The 14,417-nt window shown below is 42.9% G+C and overlaps 2 protein-coding genes across 2 annotated transcripts in view; one reads left to right on the top strand and one right to left on the bottom strand.

Moving 5' to 3' along the window:
* Window positions 1–900, bottom strand: part of GABRA5 (gamma-aminobutyric acid type A receptor subunit alpha5) — a 59,412-nt gene extending 58,512 nt beyond the window's left edge. Inside the window, exon 1 of the mRNA XM_029998754.2 lies at window positions 11–900. The gene's annotated coding sequence lies outside the window, so the exon portion shown is untranslated. The remainder of the gene's footprint in view (window positions 1–10) is intronic.
* GABRB3 (gamma-aminobutyric acid type A receptor subunit beta3) overlaps window positions 1–14,417 on the top strand; it is a 195,442-nt gene that overhangs the window by 50,282 nt on the left and 130,743 nt on the right. The window lies entirely within an intron of this gene.

Below are 14,417 nucleotides of genomic sequence, written 5' to 3'. Positions count from 1 at the left end.
CCAAACCTACATAGGTCTGTATCGATGTTCCTCTTCGGCGGCCGGTGGACCTGATCTAAAAGCACTGTCACTCCTAAATGCCGAAGCGGGGCTTCGCACCCGCAACGTTAACTCTGTTTGCGCATCCTCGGGATTGGACATCCATGGTTTGTATCGGTATGAAAAATTTCAGGAGACCTGCAGCAACTTCGAGGTTTCCTTGTGACTGTATGCAGCGTTATTCCAGAAAAAATGGATGCACTGCTTCACAGCCTCAGTATAGGAAGCGTTACACTTGCTACATGCTCGAGTCACATACATGATGTGCCGCTTGCGGGTGTGGAAGGATTGGTGCATTCCGAACTATCTGAAGGATGAAACGAGCGTTGTATTGTCCCGGTTCCTGCGGATCCCTTGAGATGCATGCAACATTTTGTAACACGCGCGTGTTATGTGTGATAAATATGATTTCAGTACGTACTGCTGCGACCATATTTCGAAATAATACTCCAAACTCAGTTATTAAATTAACAGATCTAACAAGGTAATGTCTGTCTTTCAGGCCACATTGTGGATCAATGAGGCATTTGTCTTTTTCCTATATCCATAAAAAAGCTCCATGAAATTAATCCCTCCACTGAAATCGATATTGGTTCTGTAGCTCGCTGTCGTAGAGGGTGCTGCTATACGTGTGCCTTGTTCACGGTTTGAATTGAAAACTGGTCCTTATGAGTTTAAATTTCCATTTTTTTTGGTTATATGTGGTGCTTAGCTGCATTCAGGTTTTCGAGCAATGATTTACGATCTTAAATGCAGAGCTGATGACATACGTCGCTCCTTGTTGTTCCTTAGTGACTTCAATAAATACGAAGTTGTGAATGAACGTCGCTATCGGAATAGCTTTCCCGGTGCTTAAAAATATCCGAGTAAAGTAGTATGAAGTGCCAGTAGTTTCTCATGACAATGTTCTTGCCGAGGAGCGCTTAAATCAGATTTTTTACAGGGCTTTGATTTCTCCTGCGAACTATTTATATCTCCGCACAGGTGATGTTGTAAAAACATGTGCCCTTTAAATAATTTTACCAAGGAAAGCCGCAGCGGTATCGGCCTAGCGTTTGGGCGGGTGAGAGCGGTGCCCTCCGGCTGCTCGCCCCCGAGCAGAACCCGCCCTTGGTGCCTCGGCCTGGCTGCCCCTTCCCCGGCCAGCCGTACGCTGCAGGGCCCCCCGCGCGCCCCGGCGAAGGCGCTTAAGCCTGGGGGAAGCGAAAACAGCAAGGGAAAGGGTCGAGAGGAGCTTAAAGGAAGGAGTAAAGCGCCTGGCTCGCACCCGTGCCACCCAGGACGCCTCCCTCGCCCCGGGAGACGCCGCGCTGGGCCCGGGGGGGCGTCCCGGGTGGGCTACCTCGGCCGAGGGCTGCGGTTCCGCCCGCCGCCGCCAGGGGGCGGTACAACCCCACGCGAGCCGGGCGGCGCGGGCGGCGCGCCCCGCCGCGGGCCGTGTGGCACCCGCGGGGCGACGCAGCTCCGTGTCCCCCCCCGCGCACACAGTGCCACCCCCGGGGGGGGTCCCGGTGTTTTTGGGGGTGGCGGGGGGAGGTGGGACGGGCGGGACCCGGTGGGCGATTGATCGATGGAGGAGGGTGCCCGGGCAAGGCGCTGGGAAGCCAGCGCTTGCTGCGGGGTATCGCGACAATAGGGCGGTGGGAGGGAAAGGCGTCGCCGGTGGCGGGGACGGCCCCGAGGCAGCGCGTCCGAGCGGCAGCGGCGGGTTGTTTTCTTCTCCTGTAGCCTTGTCTGCGCGGTGGCAGTGGTAACACGCGTCTGGTTCTCTTTGCCAGCTAATTATAGCTAGTGACGCAATGTATGTGAACCACGTTGTCTATAATGCGAGGTATTAACTCCCGGGCAAAGGTGCTTTCCTGAGAGCTTGTCAGGCATTAACTGTGTAGGTTTTCGGGTTGGATCCCTGCAGGATGGTGGCTTTGACCTGTGGTAGCAGAGTTACTACAAGCAATAGAGAGATCTTTGTTTGGAAGGCAGCAATATTGTGCGTGTCCTCCGCTGTACGGTTTTTCAGGCACTCCCTCGTGATTCACACTTACCCTATTTGTATTCTTAGCCTCCTCGTTCGGTTTTAAAGGGTGTGTTGAATTTAGTGTGTGAAACAATCGCTTTTTATTGTGGTCAATGAAATGCTTTGGTTAGTTGTTTTCTGTGCTGGTGTTCAGCAAAAAAACCAACACAGCTTACCAGAAGCCATTTCATATCTGGGAGAAGTTTTGTGTGGTCCCTTTCTGACATTTTTCCTCCCCACATCATTAAGTAATGTTGCTTATTTGCAGAGATGAATGCACTTGAGCTATATCATCCTCTACAAGGGACTGAAACAAAAGTACAGGCAAACTGTGCTGTGATTTTTTTACGACAGCACTCATGAGTACTTGCACACTTGGGAGCTCACCGGCAAATGCGCACCACGTCCTAACACTGTGACACTCTGTGTTGGAAAATGGGCTGTTTCTCCAGCAGCCAAAGGCATCTCTGTCACAGCCCAAGCTGTTCCTTCTTCTCCCAGGACAGCTACAGAAAGCTCACAAAGTTGCATGGAGGTATGACGTGCTGTGGGTATTGACCCAAGCAGTAGACTCTTCAGAGGCATTCTCTTCTGCCAAAACATTTCACTGCCAACATCTAGGTGGAGAGGATTGCCTGTTTTCTTGAAATCTTCTGCCTTTGGCCTCCTCACCAAGAGTCTGCAAAAGGCAGCACTTGGGACAGTGGTTTTGATAATACAAATCCTTTTCCAATAGAGAGCAGTCTGAATTCATCAGTCATTGCAGGAATCACTCATCATCACCTAACACCAACTCAGCCACTCAACACAGCGACTGGATCTGAACAAAGGGTGAAAGTCTCATTTCCACTCCCTTCTTTCTTAGTATGTGTAGAGACCATGCTCAAGACACTTCCGCTCAGCCCCGGTCAGACACACCTGGAGCGCTGGGTCCAGCTTCGGGCTCCCCAGTATGAGAGAGACATGGACATACTGGAGAGAGTCCAGCAAAGGGCCAAGAAGATTATTAAAGGACTGGAGCATCTCTCCTATGAGGAGAGGCTGAGGGAGCTGGGACTGTTCAGCCTGGAGAAGAGAGGGGTCAGGGGGGTCTTATCCATATGTATAAATACCTGATGGGAGGAAATGAAGAAGAAGGAGCCAGACTTTGCTCAGTGCTACCCACTGACAGGACAAGGGACAGTGGGCACACATTAAAAACCATGACATTCCAGGTGAACACAAGAAAACACTGTTTTACCTTGAGGGTAGTGAAACATAGGAACAGATGATGTGAGAGGTATTAGAGTCTGATAGACTTTGAAGCATTTGGTGTATTTCTGAATGATAAGGAGCGATATCAAAAGCCCTTTTTTTCCCCTCATGCATGCCCACTCTATAATGCCGTGGACACCCATAAAACATGACCAGTGCCCTGCATTTCACTTGTCTGACAGGCCACACTGCAAACAGGGCTGCATTTAGGTCCTGGTGCTTCGGTGGTTTGTTTTGTGCATCCCTGTGGCAAGAGAGAGATACTTGACAGAGCTTTGTGAAGAACGGCTGGAGGCAGAGTAACATTGGAAAGGATTTCTCAGAGATAGAGTTGGTCCCTTTTCGTGTGACACAGAAGACATCAGTGGTGCCACTGGGAGAGAGAGGCAGGTGACCACCTACTCTGTCCCAGCAAGATTCCAGCTGGTTTTGAAAGGCAACATCTTTAGCAAGCAACACCAATGCTTCTGCGTGCTATTTGTTGTGATTCCCAAATCTGCAGGTTCAAAGGTTTAAAAAAATCTGAAGCTAATCCTGAGCAGGTTGCTCTCTGCACACATTCAGTTTAGAAATGAATGAAATGCCACATTTTCTGTTTGACAGTTCATCCTATCTGTTCTGGGCAAACTATGCTTCGGTCCATTTCCACATGTTAGACTAACAGCTGAGCAAACGTCGAGGGTATGCTTGAACGCTGCTGTCATGGATCTGTAGCGTGCCCTAACCTTCAGTGTTTCTAAAAACCACTCTAGGCACCTTACAGAAGTCCATGCTCTGAGACAAGAGCCTCAGGTGCTGGCAGTCCTATTTCTCAAAAGTGGCTGGAAGGAAATTTAAATGAGTTTGGATCTGTATTAGACACTTTGCCCCATTAGACCAGGGAAATGATATCTAGAGATACCTCCCCCCCTCCAGAAGGAGTGGAGAACACTTCCAACATTTTACAGCCTATTGCAAGGTTTTAAATCCTCACATGAGAGCATTAAAGCAGACATTGTCTGTTACCTACAACGCCGTCCCTGTCTTTCTGCATAAAGACACATAAAGAGGCTCCATCTTTTTCCCCAAACCCACCTTGTTGCCTGACCCCTTGCAGTTCCCGTCTCCCTTATAGATCCTATCCCCCCGACAGGTTAACCCAGCCGGACCAGGTTTACGCAGTTTAAACTCCACCTGTGTGGGTGAGATGAGTGTAACTGTTGGGAGCCTGGAGCTGGTCGGTGAGGAGCACAGGGCCAGGGCCAACGGTGCGGTTGGGGCCTGGCACTGCCCTTGCAGTGCCTCTGCAGGGAAGTGTTGTGCACAGGCAGGTTTTGACAGTTCGCTCATAGCAGTCCAGCTTGCCAGTGAGATGGCCCTTTTGTCCTCTGTCCTGGAAAAGAGAGACTTTCCTTTACACCAGTGGACGGCATTGCAAAGTCAGAGCATGGGGTCAAACCTGCTCACGGATGTTTTTTTCCCATGGAAGAATTGAGGTTTTATTCACATCCTTGCCAGTTTCAGATGTGAAATCTTCTCCCTGTTCCTGTAAAGTCTACCAAAGTCTGCCCTTGAGAGACAAACTGTGAAAGCCAAGCTAGTTCATGGTCTTAGATTTGGGGGACAGTAGGGGCTACCTAGCAAAGTCCCTCCTGCACCACACAGTCCACAGATTTCCATAGCAGTATAAACTGTGACTTTCTCGTTTGCTTTCCTCTTGCTTTGAGAGAATACAAGCTGTTTTTGTCTGGATATCCATGAACTCTGCAGCAAGTAACCTCCTCCATGACTGTTATAACCCATAAACAAGTGCCTGCTGTTCTCTCACCTTGAATCTGCCCCTGGTTTCTTCTCTTGTTGGCACAGTGGTTTTAGCAGAAATAAGATTGTGGACTAGTGAGATTGGCATTGCAAGCAGGAGGAGGTTTGAAATAAGGGTGTCACTCAATCAAGGTTTATAACCGGAAGATCTCTTAGATTTGACGTCCTGGGCCAAACTAGCAAATTGATTTAATGTACCTATATGGACACAGTGGATACAGATGCGAAGTTCACATTTTGCCCACCTCTTGAGCTGGACTGATTACAGGTTCCCTGCTTTGCAACCATAGGTATTGTGCTAATAGTGTGGGAATGACAGTGCAAATAGGTGTACTTAAGTTTCTTAGCAGGCCTACTGAGAAGCAGGTGTATTCAAAAGCCAAAGTCAGCAAACAGAAGCACATTTTGTCTTCTCAGTCTGCGTGCTTACTCAGCAGTGGCAGTCATTGTGTCCTGACATTCCTGGGTGATTGCCTGTGGATCTTCCAGTTCTCCAGAATTTAACTTTTAAACATGAAAGATATAAACCATACTTTTGCACAGAAAGAAATAATAATGTAAAGGGTGAATAAGTGTTCTCTAAACATGTAAGGTACTTGTAACTTAATGTTAAATGTGTTCAAGTGGATTATTCTGTGTTAAACACTGGTGATACGTACTTACACCTAAACTTAGTTTTCCGTGTAAACTTAGGAGTTTTTTATTGCACACAAGTGAGCATCAACTCAGAAAACCCCTGAACTGGAACTTTGTGATCCTATCATATATAAAATAACTTCAGTTAATTTCTTCAAAATGGCTGAATTTACTGCTTAGTATTTTAGCTGGCTACATTAACAGTTGTATCTATATTTAAAAAATAATGGGTCATTAGGGTAGCATTGTATATGATCTTTATGGCCTCAGTCCTGGTGATTCGGGTGCATCTTTTCTGTAAGTATGAGTGCGCAGTGCACAGTGTGAGGACAGAGCACACCTTTAATGGTACAGTTGAGAAAAAAAAAACACACCACAAACTTACTTTGTATTCTGAAGCATCTAAGTAAGAAAGCACTTTGTGGAGAATAACCACAATGATTCAGTTTCATACATATGATTCATAAAGAAAGATTAATCAGGCTTAAACTAGAGCATACAAGTTCTGCATCAATATTCAAGGGTTTATGCATATGCTACTGTACATGTAATTCCTTCATAACAGGAAGGAGCAAACACATCTTAGAAGGAACAACACAGAAATTCATTGAACTAAGATGGAAGGATCAATGTTGATAAAGTCTTCATTAAGTATATATTCAAATATTCATAATGGATGGAAGGTGAGTGTACTCATGGGCAATATAGGACTAGAGTAACCTAATGTAATTAGTGATGTTAAGGACAGAGTACTTGAAGTTTAGAAATTGGTTATATACAGACAAGAGGTACCAAAATCTATTTGACAGTACATCTCCGAATTTTGTTATACATACATTATATATGTGTATCTCTCTCTCAGGTTATAAGCTATAAATTTTTATGCCTCTTGATTGATACATGTATGTACATATCAAGTCTATGTGTCAACTGGGTTTTGGCTATGTAAATGCTAAGATAAGGTTGGATTAGCATGTTTGAAGTTGTGATGAACTCAGGTCTTTTTTGGCTGCTATAGTTTCCATATTTACTGCATTTCTCTGTGTTGTTTACATGTGCACTGGGCATATTGACAGAACTCATTATTTCAGTTTCTGATCAACACAGGTAACTGTCAAAGATACCAACAAATATTAGTTTCCACTTTTGTAAAATTTTACATAAGCTTTCAAGTCACCCTGTAATGATTCATTATAATAATTAGCTGCTGCTATAAAAAATACATTAATGCATACCATTTGGAAAGCTGTAGACACAACTTACATTTATTTTAGGATTTGCAATATACTGATTTTCAGGCTGAATTTACTGGCAAGGGTTAGGTGGGAATAAATGTTCTCTGCAGTTCCAAATCCCATTAAATGTGACTTCTGTTATATAGATTCAAGTGCTAAAATTAATAAAATTTCAACAAAAATTAGTTTTTAAATTGCTCAATCTAGAATTAACATTTACAGAAATTGGACAGAGCTGCTAAAAAAAAAAAAAAAAAAAGGAGATATAACCTGAAAATGCCTTGTTTTGGAAAAGGTATTGATGGAGATTTCACAAGTATGATCTATGTATAACACTACAGGATGTTAAATATTAATGATTGAACTATAGCAAGCATTATAATATACCACACCAATGCAGGCAATGCCAGCCCTACAGCTTTGTGTGAAAATATTTTGTCAGTCCCAGTGCAGTGGAGTCCAGAAAGATAAAAACAATAACATGTATTATGTGTATCAGTCAATAAGCCAGATCTTCATGTAGTATAAACTGGCTAAGTGAAGGGCAGCAGAACTACACCCATACATCAGCTGATGTTATGCCTCGAGTGTGACCCAGTAATTATGATTCAGTCAATGAGAGTTTGTTTGAATCTGAAGAATGAGATTTAGCACAAATATGAAGTAGGGGCATTTTTTTTTTCCTTTTGGTAAATAATTTATTCAATGAAAAATGCAGGTGGCTTGCTCACAAAACAAGAGCAGAGCAGGCTAAAATTTGCCAATTTGTACCAGTCAATGGAAAAAAAGCAGAGTAAAAAACTAGAGATATTGAGCATTTTGCTTTTAATATTTCTAAAAAAGTCAGCAGGATGGAAGAGGAGGTTATAGTTGCAGAAAGAGTTCAGAACAGCTGTGAGGAATCATCATACAACCCATGCTTCCCATATTCCCTTTGGCTGGGACAAACGCAGATGAACTCTTTGCTATGGGCAGCCGTTATCTTTTTGGACATAGGGAACTTTGTATGGATTTTCCTTGTTCTCTCCTCATAAACTGTTCCACTTGTACAGAAGTGGTTGAGTGTTGAGTGGGTCAGCTATCAGTGGAGATGAATACCCATGTGCCAGCCCCCACCAAGGAAAGCTTGGCCTGGAGGGAAGGAAAGCACCCTACCTCCAAGCTGCATATTTAGGATGTAACAGGTTCAAGGTCAGTCCTGCGTGCAGAGTGTTTTCCTTGACTACTTCTGCTGTAGTTTTTGAAGGAAGCAAACAGGCATATGAACTGGAGGGACAGCGTGGCACACTCTGTCCAGGTCCCCAGGCTGCACACTTTTTGTGTCTGCTCCTTCTTTAAAGTCCACAACTCCATTGGTTGCACATTTTGGAGAAACAGGGCTACTTGCGTAAGCAAGATAAGCTGGATTTATCACCATGCCTTTCACCTTCAGCAACTGAAAACTAGTGGATTAGTTTCAAATTTGGAGCTGTGTACTTGAATGGATCACAGACTGCTGGTCAACTGTGTACAAGTAACTTTACCTGGTAGCCTAAACACATCACTTGTGAATGCAGGGAGCTAACACCCGTGTTAATTTTAGCAACAGAAGAGTGGGAATGGTCAATGAACTTAGCATCTCAGGTGCACAGAAGAAGATCAAAAGAATAGCTTCAAAAAGTGACTTAAATAAAATATGACTGCTGGAATGGTTGCAGTTTGATCTACTGGTGTTTTCCCAGTTTACTAAAAAGAACAAAACAAGAGCCATCAAATGTTAATCAGATGCTTTTTGTGTGGAGAGCGCTGGGGCAGAATCCTGGGTATGCTCAAGACAGCAGGAGGGAATGAGTTTCAGGTGAATAATCCAAGAGAAGAGACCTTAAGCCTGTCAGCTAGTTTTCCACTCTAAATGTGTTTCATCGTAAAGTGCCATTTTGTTGAAATCACATTATGGTGCTTTTATCACAGCTTTTTGAGTTCCAGCGTCTACACCACAGAAAAGTAAATTACCCACCCTGGACTCACCAGCACCCCAGTAGCTAAGACATTCACCCAGGTGTGGGTGAACCAGGTTCAAGACCCTTTTGTAAACAGCGGACTCAAGTATTAGTCTCTTAATGTGATGATAAATCCAATATTCTGGCAGCTGACTATTAACTGTGTGTCTTATTTTATGGATGACCAACTTGGGCTGCCCAAGGCTTACAGAGCACTTGCAGTGGTAGACAAAGTCGGCGAGAGCTGTGGTGTCTCAGCACCTCTGACTGCAAGGCAGTGCAGTCTCCAGCAATGTGCACAGGGTTGCAAGCCATGAATTTTAATACTTGCTCTGCCACTAATTCACTGTGTAGCTCCAGGCAAGTCCCTATCTCTTCAGCTGTAAAATGGGAATAATAATAATGGTTTCCTATCTTTCGGCAGTGATAAATTCATCTGTGTTCTTGAGGCATGCAAATATTACAGTGATGAGTGGCCCAGAAACGACCATGAAAAAATGAATAATTCTGTATTTACTGCAGGCTTTGGGTGCGCAGTAAATAAGGCACTGCTAACTGGCTGGTGAAGATTACTTTTCTAAGTAGCTGCTTATTCAGTAGGTACTGTGTAATCAGTACCTACTTATCCTGTGTAATGAATGATAAAGGGTTCTTTGGAGAAAAGGGAGACAAAGACACATTTCAAGAAAAATCTTAATACTGATTTACAAGAAAGCACAATTAGGATTTCATTATCCATTTAGGTTCTAGTGTTGTCCAACCTTAAAGCACGTGATTTTGGCAGCCATCATAATATTCTTCTAAGGCAATTGTCTTCTGCGCAGGCACATGATTAGGTCTGTAACTTGTACCCTGCCACAAAAGCTCTACTCAGAAACAACATTTTGGCTGTGCACGTGTATCCATTCTTCATGTGCAATTATTTCTGTCTGAAAACCAGGAAAAACAAGTCTGCCCTCTTTTTTTTTTTTTTTATGTCTGTTCTGATCACACCATTGTATTCCCATTCTTAAATTGCATTTTTCTGGGTTCTCAGATCAGTTGCAGGGTAGGCGACCTGTTCAATTTGTTACAGTGTCTTTGGTTTTGTATACAAATAAAATCCCCCCAAAGAGCTCCTCTTTTAACAAATAGATTTTTGCTGTTGAAAATAGCAAGGAAAACAGTGAAGACCACTGTACATGGTGGTATGCTAACACTTCAATTCAAACTTTATTAGTCTGAGCATGTTTATCCTGCAATTTAACTGCTTATTAGACCATTGCTATCACATCTGTTAGAAGCATGTGCAATCCACAAAACAAGCTGCCAAATGTCCCTTTACAATTACATTGTTCAGAGATCTGTATTGTCATTCTTTATTTTGTATTTATGTATACGATGTGCCAGTGCAGCAGTCCCCTGACAGGGCTCATTTGAGTATAGTTGGAGTCATGCTTACTTTTGTATACAGAAGGAGATCTAAGCTGTGCCAAGACAGAGTATGCACAGGTTTATTGGTCTGATCTCCACCCCATTTGGTGATGCTAGGTTTAAAATTAGGACATACCAAATTAGAATCGTGATATTTGAAGTAGTCTTGACATAAAAGAGAAATCATCCACTGCATAATACAACCTTTCAATGTGTCTAATCAAGGAGCATGTTTTAGCGTAATCTAATTCTACACATTTTTAGACATTTACTTGATATTCTTACCTGTGGTATCTGAGATCTATTTGAGATACTAAGAATATACTGCATAAACCAAAGCAATATATGGCCTCAAAGAATATTTTAAAATTATATTAAAAGCATTTCTTCTTGCTACTTATATTGAGAACCTTCATGAGCAAATATTTTGGAGTAAATTATGCCCATAAATGTCTCTTTATAGGCCCTGATCTTATGAACTGCACACACAATTCATTCTGGGCATGTGAACCCACTGCAACTGAACCCATAGTCAAAGTTATTGCAGTGATTAACTCAGTAGAAAAATGTTTGCAACACTCTGTCCTTCGGGTTTTTACTTTTCACTTTACAAATGGTGCTACCGGCTATGAGCAGGATACAAACAAGAGGCACAGAATTATTGTCAGGGATGGCTGTTACCTCTAGTCACTTATGAATTAAACATCTGCTGTCTCACATCGAAAACATTTTAAAAATAGTTTACATATGAAAAGGATGACTGTAAAAGAGATCTCAGTGAAGAAATCTTTAGCTTGTTGTGAACACGGCAGCCTTGCTGCTCAGTAAAAGTTTGCCAGAAGTACATCACCCTTTGCATTGTTGTCTGACAGAATCTGACCTCCTAAATTTCATTTAATATCTTTTGCTTAGTGTTTCCTATTGGTTAGGTCTACATCTTCAGAGATGCCTAGATACTAGAAAACATAGCAAAGTAAGTAGAATGTACATTATCTGAATGTGAGTTTTCATGTAGGCTCCTCCATGAAAGACAGGCCAGTTGAAAATGCCCTTTTTCTTTAACCACTGATGAGCTCACTGGAAAAAGTCTCCTACCATGCTCTCCCACGAAAACAGTGGCCGCTGAAATAAAGCTACTATTGAGAGGTAAGAGATGAACATAATTGCAACAGGCAGAATTTCAGCAGGGACCGTGCCAAGTATAAAGAATTCGGTGCTAGAATATATCGAAATGATCATAACATGGCTGTACTTGGAGTTAAACGTAAAACTCTTTATCTTCCTGGAATAGCACCCTGATGCTTGTAATCAAAACCAATTTGAAACACCGATGTCTGTTTCTTGGTGTCAGGGAAAGAGATTAAGGGGAAGGAGAGATCACTGTCATCTTCCATATCACAGAATGTACTTCAAAAAGGTCACAGTGAGACCAGGGAAAAACCTGAATGGAGGAAGAATGTGCCGTGTACCACCACTCCAGGACCAGCGGTACTGTAGAGCTGTGAGCCAGCACCACAAGCAAGGTTATAATAAGAATGATGCCTAAACTCAACAAAAGCTGTGGCTGCAAGTACCAACTATGCAATTGTGGCTTATTTAACCCAGCTATGACTGCACACAGGTTTACGTTTTAAAGACAAGAGTTTACTGTGGAAAGGATCTGATGCTGTAAGTTTTGTTGTGTAAGTGTTTTTGTTGAGATGCATGGAGAGAGTTGAGTGTGTTTGGAAAGCCAGATTCAGGTGACAGCATGGAAACCTGAGCAATGCTCCATGTTATATAAAGGGCCTGAATCATTCAGAAGATTTCCTACCTTTTTTAAAAAAAAAATATAAGATTTGGCTGCTACTACATGGCTCTTAGGCCTTCAGAGGCCTACATAAATAATGCAAACCTTCCCTGCCACTCTCTATTGCATGTAGACACTCCATGGTATTGGTAACTTTGCTAATGTGGGTAATTTTATTTCAGTCTTTTTTTTAAATTATTATTTTCCTCCCAATCTTTCCTTGTATCTATTTCCCCAGTGGCTAAATGATCAACGATTAACCTCCCATTAGGGAGGAACAAGAAGATGGCTTCAGCATTATTTATTTATTATTCTTTTTCTTAGCTGGAAGTTGAATTATCTACTCCCTATTCAAGACCCTTCTAATGAAAAAGTCAGTTACCATGAACTAAATGTTCTTTAATAATAGCAGTACATAGCTAGCTAGTAGAGCAGAATAGGAGGAGAATTAAAAAAGCAAACTCAGGTGTAGAACTGTGCACATCTACACATGGCTTACAAGAACCAGTTCAGATTAACCAATTTATTTATGGTAGTTGGTAGATGCTGCTATCCAGTACCACAGTACGGTGGGGTTCTTTCCAAAGGAGAAACAAAGTAAATTTGTCCATCCATTGACTTCATTAGCAAAATGGCTCTTGGTACCCATGCTATACCATCATATAGTCTCCTCTGTGTTGGCCCTCCTGAAGTCTGGACTTATGCAGATTTTTTTGGCCCCTTCCATCTCTCCGAGCTGCACAGATGAAACAGTGACTTGCACCAAATTCTCTTTCACTTGGGATCTCACCAGCTCCCTACGCCCTCTCATCCCAGCTCCCTGTGAAGGAATGTCCAGAGTGCTCAAGCAGTTCCCTTCCTCCTCGCCTGCATTTTCTGTAGCTTCCTACCTAAGCACCCTTCTAATCCCTGAAGTGTTAGGCAGCAGATCACGGCTAAGCGACAGCTCAGAGGCTGCATGCAGCAAAGTTGTGCCCTGGCATTTAATACTTTTTTGAGAACAAGAAGAGAAGATTTGGGGCCTGGCATGCCCCCAGATACAGCCGTGCACCCCATGGCATTACGCAGGCTCACAGCTTGCTGGGCTTACGGAGGCAGTATTAAGGACACTTCTCAGTTTAATCTGGGGTGTTCTTTGACTATCAACAGATGAAGTCACATCAAATTTAAAAATGGTGCCACACTCCTGTAGATAAAGCCCTAACCACTCTGGTTTTATCACAGTTTAAAGCTGATGGGAATCTCAAGCACTTCTATTAATCCGTAAGCATCCGTAAGAGATACTTCCTAAGGGAAGGTTTGACCTAATGGAGCTCTTGACACAAGGAGGGTGACTACAACACACGAGGTGTGGGGGCACACTCGTACCTGTGTGTATGCTCCCATGCTCTTCCAGGGCAGTCGTGCATTTCACTTAGGGCTGTGTCTGCATTGCACTCCCATTCCTGGTCTATCAACCATCCTCCAAGATGGGAAGATAAACCCCATCTTCCACCCTGGCCAAACCCCCAGAAGAGAGCATGTCGTATGCCTGAGAAGGTGCAGCATCTGGCACATGTCTGCTGTGCCTGATGGAGCTCCAGAGCTCCCAGGGGGCTGTGCAGCTTGCCATAACCTCCAGAGTAGGTATGTTTGTGTGAGGCACAATCTGGCCCATAGTTGCATATAATCCCCTTAATTTAGCAGAAAAATAAAGAGTAAGTTGTTACTCAGAACGACGTTTTCTTTTTCTAAGGATTATTGCTTTTTAATTATTGTTCTAAGTGGATTGTATGTATAAGTGTCAATCAAAACAATTAGAAAGAAGTATGACTAAAAAAAATGGTTTATGTTACAAGAGCTAGATTAATCTTCCCTGGAGGGAAGCTGGAAAAGACGCCAGAACATACCACATTGAAACGTAGAAGCTGTCAGCTCCATTGGTTCCTCTTTCAGTCTAGCATCAATTACAGTGGACTTGTAGCAATTTCATTTAATACTGAAGGGATTGTATTAAGGAGGGAATAAAGGTTGACAAAGTATGTGTTTTGTTCAATTTGCTACTGTTTTAAAGAATGAGGTTTTAAACTTTCTGAAAGTTATTAGATTGTATGCATTGAATGAAAAGCAAGAAAATTGGTAAAGCATAATATGACATTGATTTCTAAAGCAAAAACAAAATTGGGTCTAAAGTTCAGCGAACTATAGCTTATTTTCATTATAGACATTTCTACTGAGAGATTCGGTTAAGATTTAAAACTGCTGCTAAATGTACAGAC

Source organism: Aquila chrysaetos, chromosome 23 (assembly GCF_900496995.4).
Source record: "Aquila chrysaetos chrysaetos chromosome 23, bAquChr1.4, whole genome shotgun sequence".
In the NCBI taxonomy this organism is placed as follows: domain Eukaryota; kingdom Metazoa; phylum Chordata; class Aves; order Accipitriformes; family Accipitridae; genus Aquila; species Aquila chrysaetos.
This window is presented reverse-complemented; position numbering and strand designations above follow the sequence as displayed.